The following is an 8,317-nucleotide window of genomic DNA, read 5'->3' as shown; positions in this document are numbered from 1 at the left end:
TATACCTTATATTTCAAAAATCACTGCACCATTTTCCAATTTGTCTAGCAAAATATTAAAAAAAAAGAGGGGTGGCACTGAGACTTTTGCACAGTGCTGTATGTTCCTAAAATCTTTTCAGTAATATAACAGACTGACTGTGGGATAAAAATGGGACATGGTACAACTTTATTGATACCAGTATCATCATTAATTCTGCTCATTAATCCTGTTGAATAAAAAAAAGCCTACGCAGTACTTTACTACTGCTAATGCTAATCTAATACTAATAATTACAGAAAATTACTTATTTTCTCAAGATTATTTTATCTTTTCCTTCCTTTCCACAGAGAACACTCACACAGATTTAGGTTAGAAATATTAGTTGACACAAGAGCACAGTAATGTGCGTGAGTGTGAATAGAGATGGTGATAGAGTGTATGGAGTGGGAGTTTCACAAGGCCAACAGCTGCCCGTGTGACCAGCGACAGGTGCTCCAAGATACATCAGAGGTGCACCAGAGAATATAAGTCAGTCAAAACGAGATGTCTTTTGTGACAGTTTCACCTACACTGACTGCCTGCTTTAGATATAGTCTTACTCTCCAGCTGCAGCTAATATCTTCATCTTCCATTATAGTTAAAGGATATTAGGCATTAGCATTAAAAACCATTTAGCCCAACTTAAGCCAGATAGACAGCTGAAAAACAAGTATCCCAACAAGAAAGGCAGGACAGAACACAGTCTGCTGACTGACTAAAGGACTGATAGCGTGGCTGGCAACAGAGGATAGGGTCATTTATTTATAGCAACATTACGAATTTCCATGATAGTTTCCACCACGCAGTCCAGGGACCCTGGAAGCACATAGCTATCTATCAACCACTGTGCATATCGTCGCGCGAGTACCAAAGCACTTCTGTCGGCAGCAGCTTATAAAACACTGCATGAATCTGAATCACACATTAGTCATTCCTTTTAGTTTTCCTTGTAGATGATATCACTAGTGCAGTCAAGAGGGTTTGCATACGTATATATGGGGTACAACACTCATTATCCGCTCATGTTACAATGTCAGCATGCTTCTGGGGAATGTAACAATGTATATAATTATCATGGTGAAATCAGCTGCTCTCTCACCAACACACTAATGGCAAATGCTGAACTATCATTCACTTGGTACAAAAATCAGATGTAGCATAGAGTATGGTATGTAAAAAGCTGCTTTGAAACACTGCAGTCTATGATGTGGTGCTGGCATGTTTGAACTGCTTTGTAATGCTTCCACCTTTGGCAAGAATATTGTGGTTTTAGTCTGTAATATTAGCCAAACTACAAAAACTAACATTTCTATAATCAGTAGGGGTGTTGCTATATAATGGTAGCAATGGTGTAGAATCATTAATTTTTGGGGGACAGGCACAATAATTGGGTAGCAAACTCGCAATCATAAGGCAAAACGTCAAAAGGCATTCTTAGCAAAGATTTAGTATTAAAATTTTAATTATTTATCCACTTTCTCTTTTAAATAACTCTTTATATTTTCCATGATACTACTTTGATCATAAGTCAAAGAAAAATTCAACACCAAACATTTCTAATATTTAGCGATGCTAAAACACATTTAGCTAGGCTGGCTAAAAGCCTAGCTAGCCAGAGTAGCAAGAGCAATCTTAATCTAATGTCAGTCACGTCTGTGACTCTGGTTAAATGGCTTTTTCTTATTGATTGTTTGTTTGGTATTGTGTATTAAGCTAATAAAGTAATCAACTGAAGAAATATTTGATAAATATGTGCATTTATTTACAGTCCTGTGAAAAACTAAGCACACCCTTAATGGAGGTTTTGGCAGTTGGCTGGTCTGTGACACAATGCCATAATCTCCCAAACAAATTCCCCCCAAGGTCAGACTGTGCAATGCTCAGCTAAACTGCAAAAAAAAAGAAGCAAAAGCTTCATCTCAGACTCTACAGACCTCAGTTAGCACGTCACATTTCTATGACAGTACAGTTAGAAAAAAGCTGAAAAACTACTGATGCTTATTTGTCCTAAAAGAGCACAGCACAGCTTAGATTTGCAATGTCACATCTGAACAAACCAGATGATTTCTGAAACAATTTCCTTTTTATAGACCAAATGTGGAAATGTTTGGCTATAAACAAACCCCCAAACAAAACAAAAAGCATATCAGCAAAAATGTTTCATACCAACTGTCATGCAAAGTGGTGATGGCTTTTACAGTCACAAGACACGTGCACCTTACAGCCATTCTGATGACACAATTCCTCCTTACATCAACATATTATACACTTAGAAATTAGCCCATCTGTGTGACAGTTAGACGTTGGCCTAAAGTGAGTCTCTGAACTGGACAATGATCCCAAACACACCACACATCAATAGCATTGTGGCTGAAAAAGAAAATAAGCAAGGTACTGCAGTGGCTCAATCATAGCCCAGACCTCAACCTGATTGAAATGCTGAGGATGGACCTTAAGAGAGCTGGATCTAAATGAATGCCCGCAAACTACAATGAACTGAAGAAATGTGAAAGACCGATAAAGTCATAATAATTACTTTAACTCACTGAAGTACATACTGTATACCTCCTGAGCTAACTCTGCGTCCTCATCAAAGGCCAAAACACAGATGCCTTTCCAAGAAGTACAAAGGTATATGACCATTTTCGGTGTGCATTATAGATTTTCTCTAGTTTCATCCCACATTGAGTGGCTGTAGGTTTTCTAGACTCAGATGGTAGAGTGGGTCATCTAACAATCAGAAGGGCAGGGGATAAATTCTCAATCGTCCAGTCTGCATGATGAAGTGTCTTTGGGCAAGATACTGAACCCAGAGTTTCCCCCTGTGCATCCATCAGACTGCAAGTGTGTGTGTAAATGTTATGAAAAGTGCTTAAGCATAGATAAAAACACAGTGTGATTGCATGCGAATGGATGAATGAGACTTGCAGTAAAAAGTGGTCTCAGTTTAAAAAAGGTACACCATTTACTGTAGTTCTGACACTTGTATGTTAGGATAATGTGAGATTCAAAGTTGGCTCTAGCCTCAGATTTTGGATAGATAAAGCTGTCTGAGTGGTAAGCAAGTCTAGACAAGTGCTAAACTAATCCCAATGAATGAATACCAATACAACACCTCAAGATCTCTAGCGATTCATTTTATTGACATTACTTTAAAGTGAAAACAGTCACCAGTTTTTAAAAGTGCTCTCTGCAAAGGGTACCCTCTAAAGGGTTAAACTGCATTACTCCAGCGACAATCCATTGTATCCCTGAAGGTACAGTAAATATTATTTCTGAAAGAGTTTAATAAATGCATCTTTGTATGTGACTGTACTGTACGTGCATGAAGGTGTTAATGAGGTGCTGAAAATGCCAGGGCTCACACAGCCCTGATGATCTGAAGCCAAAGAACACCACAAACCATGTGCTGTACACATTAAAAGAGCACAAAAGGCAGAAAATATAGGAATGCACGTGCACGGCGAATCTCGGCCATTTCTGGTTTCGATTATAGTTAATATGAGTTGAAAATAAACACTGAGCAACTGGAAACCATATTTCTATAACCTCCAGGGGCTTTCCACCTCTGAAAAGGGACATAAAGGAATCCATAACTACAACATGGATCATATTACTATAAACTTAAATAAGACCTGGACTTAAAGGCTGTTAGAGACAGATCATACTAACAGACCACCATGTATTTGATACCACCAAAATCCACTGCACCTGAATGCTTTTTTTTCTTTCTTTTTTTTCTCAGCATTTTGGAAAATTACTCTTCGTTCTTGTCAACTTTAATAAGTGGAACATTTTTACGAGCCTGCTTTGTTTTGATTGCATCATTTGAGCAGGCCTAAAGAGAACAGAGTTTTTATAGAAACAAAGTCTCTCTGCTGGGGTCGGGTTTTAGGTTCAGCATAATTTTGCAAGTGGGTGAGAAATCTGCAAGGTAGCTGCCTATTTTAGAAAGTTCTAAAAGTTCTAATGATGTGAACAAAACCTTTTGCTGTTTTGTTTCTCATTAATCCATGCTGCCACCTAGTGGTTATATTGAGGACTCCAACTTAAACTAAATAGTATAAGTTCCTTTAAAAAAAAAAAACATGAAAAACTGTTTACTGTATACTAAGGATGGTGTGTTCGGTTCTTTGGGTGTCAGTCCATCTATAGCCAATGTTTTATTATGTATAATGTCAGAAGGAAGATCTGGTAATGGAGTTAACTACGTAACTGAACTTTCACCACATGGTCACATATTTAATACTTTGTCGAGTACTCCCTCAGACCTTTCCTGCAGACATCTTCAGCTCTTGGGTATTGTAAAGTCCGTCTGCTTTTAATCTGCACTGAATTATGAAATGTCATCCAGTGAGATTTTATGCCTCAGGCTGAAAACACAGACAGAAACCTCCTGTACACTTCTGAATTCGGTCTGCTACTTCGTTCAGCAGCGAAATCATCAATAACTGCCAGTTCCATTGGTAGCCACTTTGACAAATGAGGTCATGAGCTGTTTCTTTTTCTTTTTTTCATCCACACTTTCTTTTTTTCCATCTCTTGATTGAGGCTGATTTTTGTTTCGCCAGTCCATAGAAATTTGTTTCAAAACTGGTTTCTTCTTTCAAGTTTTTGTGAATCTTTGCCTGGTTTTCTTCCCCATAAGACATAAGAGATTGGATCTTGAAGGCAATCAAGATCAAGATGACAGACAATTCTTCCGAATATTGAGTTATCCTTAAAATGTCTAAAACCTCAACTGTGGCAAGTATAGACAAAGAATTTCCATAATGTAAAGCTCAGGGCAAAAGTATTGCACTATGTTGCATTTAATCATTAGTTATTGTTAATGTCTGGTTCTCTTCCATAGTGTGTCTTTTGTCCTGTCCTGTTTCCCCCTCACCCCAACCCCCATGAACCGAGTGGCCACTGTGACAAAACTGCAACAGTCTTCTACAGATATAGTAGAGCCTGCCAGAAAGAGTCAGCGGCGCTTCATCAGTGAGGCCTGTATGGGACTAGACAGAAGAAGAATCTAAAGGAACAATGCTGCCCACTTAGAGTTTGCCAGGCAGCACTGAAAGAACTATGAGATCATGTGGAGACAAAAAAGTATACCCATGTCTTAAGAATGAAAATGCAAGCATTATGTCTGACAAACACCAGACATTGCTATCCACCCAGCTAATGTGCAACCTGAGACTGGGTGGATGACAGTGAACCAAAGAGAGCAGCCAGTACAACGTTGGAATGCTTTCAGAAGAGGTCTCTGGCTGTCCTTAACTGTTCCAGCCAAAAAGAACTGAAGATGGCAGTTTTTGGATGGCTGACGTCCAACCTGACCGAAATGGATCTGCCAATAATAATGGCCAGGTGTGCAAAGCTTATATTTTATCCAAGAAGACTCAAAGCTGTAATTGTTGTGAAGGGACTTGTTCTGAATTATAGCTATTTGAAAATGGCAAGTCTCAGATTTATTGTTGTATTAATTAAAGCAAACCAGTTACAGATTTATCAACAACATATTAAAGTGGAAAAAAGCAAAGTCACAGTAATGTAGTGTACTTTAAACAGAATGTACCCAGTCTAATACATTCACCGATCAGGCATAGCATTATGACCACTCACAGGTGAATAACACTGATCATCTTTTCATCATGGCACCTGTTAGCAGGTGGGATATATTATGGAGCAAGTGAGCATGTTGTCCTCAAAGTTGATGAGTTAGAAGCAGGAAAAATGAGCAAGAGTGAGATTGACAAGGGACAAATTGTGATGGCTAGATGACTGGGTCAGAACATCCCCAAAGCAAAAGCAGCTCTTGTGAGATGACCTGCACTGGTCAGTATCTATCAAAAGTGGTCCAAGGAAGGAACAGTGGTGAATCAGTGACAGGGTCATATGCAGCCAGGGCTCACTGATGCATGCAGTGAGTGAAGGCTGGCTCATACGGTCTGACCCAACAGATGAGCTGCTGTAGCTCAAATTGTCAAAAAAAATTACTGCTGTTCCTGATAGACATGTGTCAGAATACACAGGGCATCACAGATTGTTGTGTATGGGGCTGCATAGCTGCAGACCGAACAGGGTGTGCATCCTGACCCCTGTCCAATGGCCAAAGCACCAACAATGGACACGTGAGCATCAGAATTGGACCAGGAGCAATGGAAGAAGGTGGGCTAGTCTGATGAATCACATTTCTTTCACATCAGCGTGGATGAATCTTTGGCTGTGATGTCTATTTTATTTATAACCTATAGCACATTTAAACAACAGAAGAGCTCAAAGTGCTAGGGATAGGGATAGGCACATTTACATTTCAGGTCTCCAAGAAGAAGTTTCAAAATGCATGAAAAGCTAAAAGGTGCGTTTTGTTGTGATAACTAATCATTATTACTGTTGAAAGTAAAAATCACAATGATCGAGTGGTCATTAAATTATGTTCACAATTTGCAAATCACGGATGATTCGTCTCATACTGTAAGCCATGACACACTGCTATACCCTACATAAGTTGTCTTTATCTGGTATCAGATCGATTCCAAAAACACAGGACTATTAGACACTGACCCCTAAGGCATTACCCAGCATGCCATCACATAACCATAAAAAACTGCTGCATGCCCATGACATGGTGTCATATTGCAAGCAACAGTAAAGAAATAATCAGGCTGTTCAGTTTAAAACATAAATTAGTGAAGAGGGGACGACCTAATAGTATTAAATAGTGTCTTTTAAACATGTATGATGCTTGATTGTAATGAATGGTTATAGTTCCTACACAAGCTCATAAAAACCTCAGTGAGGTGTGTGTGTGTGTGTGTGCGTGTGTGTGTGTGTGTGTGTGTGTGTGTGTGTGTGTGTGTGTGTGTGTGTGTGTGTGTGTGTGCGGGCACCACCCCACAAATCCCTTATGAGGGCTTCCCTAACTGTGACGTTGCAAACTTTATTCTTTCTGTGAATGGAAAAGAGAAAATGCTGTATAGATGCCAGCCAGCCGGACAGAGATGGAAAGAGACAGGAGGAGGGGGGGTGAGGGGGGGTCATCCTTATCTGCTAATGCCATGAAATTCAAGACGGTGCCCCCCAGCTCGTACCCTGCACAAACACGCACGCGCAGAGCTCAGCGCACAGACACACATAGAAAAAAGCAAATGCACGAGAAAGGAACATACACATATCCTAATTTAGACAGGCATTTCCATTCAAGCACATACACACAGCATAGCAAGGGCACACACGGTTATTCTCGGGAGCTTATTGCTTTCCCCGCAAACCTTCACGAGTACTGGCTGGAGACAAAGGTAAGGACGATAAATCAAATCTAATATGGAAACTAACATACACTAGGCTTAATGTGGCTCTGTGGCCTTAGAGAGCACGCTGTCCAAGCAGAACTTTATGAATTTATGTTCAATGAGAGTGTGTCGTGATCAGTACAGACTCTAGAAATGGTAACACGTATTGGTTTGCTCTGTGCATTGCTATAATTAAATGTCTCGCTGGTGATTCCACTGGTGTTTCCCCCCATGCCTTCAAAGATTTTCATATTGTCGTCTATAAACTACCAGGGAGTTTGAGACAGAGAGGTTTTCTGACTTTGACATTAATCTGATGTCAGACACATATCAACTTATTAAATCATAAGTTAAGTCACAGCCGGGATGATCTGGAGGTCTAAGCGCCAGGCAAACCGCCACATAAACTGATATAAAACATTTTTCTCTGGTCTTTGAAATTAAGAAACTAAAAATAAATCTTTTCCTCAGCCCAAACGCTTTTCAAAAATAGTTTCTACAGCTGTATCATTATATATTATAATATTTAAACATCCTCACAGTCATAAAACTGTGAATATCATTATTACAAACAGCAGCTGTTCGCACTCTACACGCGAGGGGGCGGGGCTACACTCTTACGCAGTATTTTTTTCTCGCTTTTACTCTTTAGTTTATCCAATCAGAAAGCACCTGGTTGTGTAACCGTGGTTACCGGTACAGATGTATTATGGGATATGCACATGGCAGCGTCCAAGTGCGGGAATGCATGTCAACAGAAGGATTCTGCGCTGTATGTTCGGCGTGGTTTCGGGACCTGCAGATGAATTCAGGCGTTTTGGGAGGTTTCCGGGACTCCGTGTCGAGCATGTTTGTATTACTAATGTTTGAGTTTTGCTTTTTTAAAAGAAGACAAACGTTTCCCTTTCTGTGCAGTCTTGTACGTTTACTCATGATAGCACTTTGTGATTTGAGACCACGTATCACACACCAGCTACTCGTCGGTCCCGAGTTTGAACTGATGATTTTAAAAACTC

At 39.8% G+C, this 8,317-nt stretch overlaps 1 protein-coding gene across 4 annotated transcripts in view; it reads left to right on the top strand.

Moving 5' to 3' along the window:
* Positions 1-7,118: 7,118 nt before the first annotated feature.
* Positions 7,119-8,317, top strand: part of LOC120722659 (solute carrier family 41 member 3-like) — a 45,134-nt gene continuing 43,935 nt past the window's right edge. For 2 of the 4 annotated variants that reach the window (XM_040013725.1, XM_040013723.1), the window contains exon 1: positions 7,997-8,150. The gene's annotated coding sequence lies outside the window, so the exon portion shown is untranslated. Of the gene's footprint in view, positions 7,308-7,996; positions 8,151-8,317 lie in introns of those variants that run through there. The other 2 variants (XM_040013726.1, XM_040013724.1) reach the window with 2 other exon arrangements.

Source organism: Simochromis diagramma, unplaced genomic scaffold (assembly GCF_900408965.1).
Source record: "Simochromis diagramma unplaced genomic scaffold, fSimDia1.1 OVJJ01000705.1, whole genome shotgun sequence".
NCBI classification, from domain to species: Eukaryota; Metazoa; Chordata; class Actinopteri; order Cichliformes; family Cichlidae; genus Simochromis; species Simochromis diagramma.
This window is presented reverse-complemented; position numbering and strand designations above follow the sequence as displayed.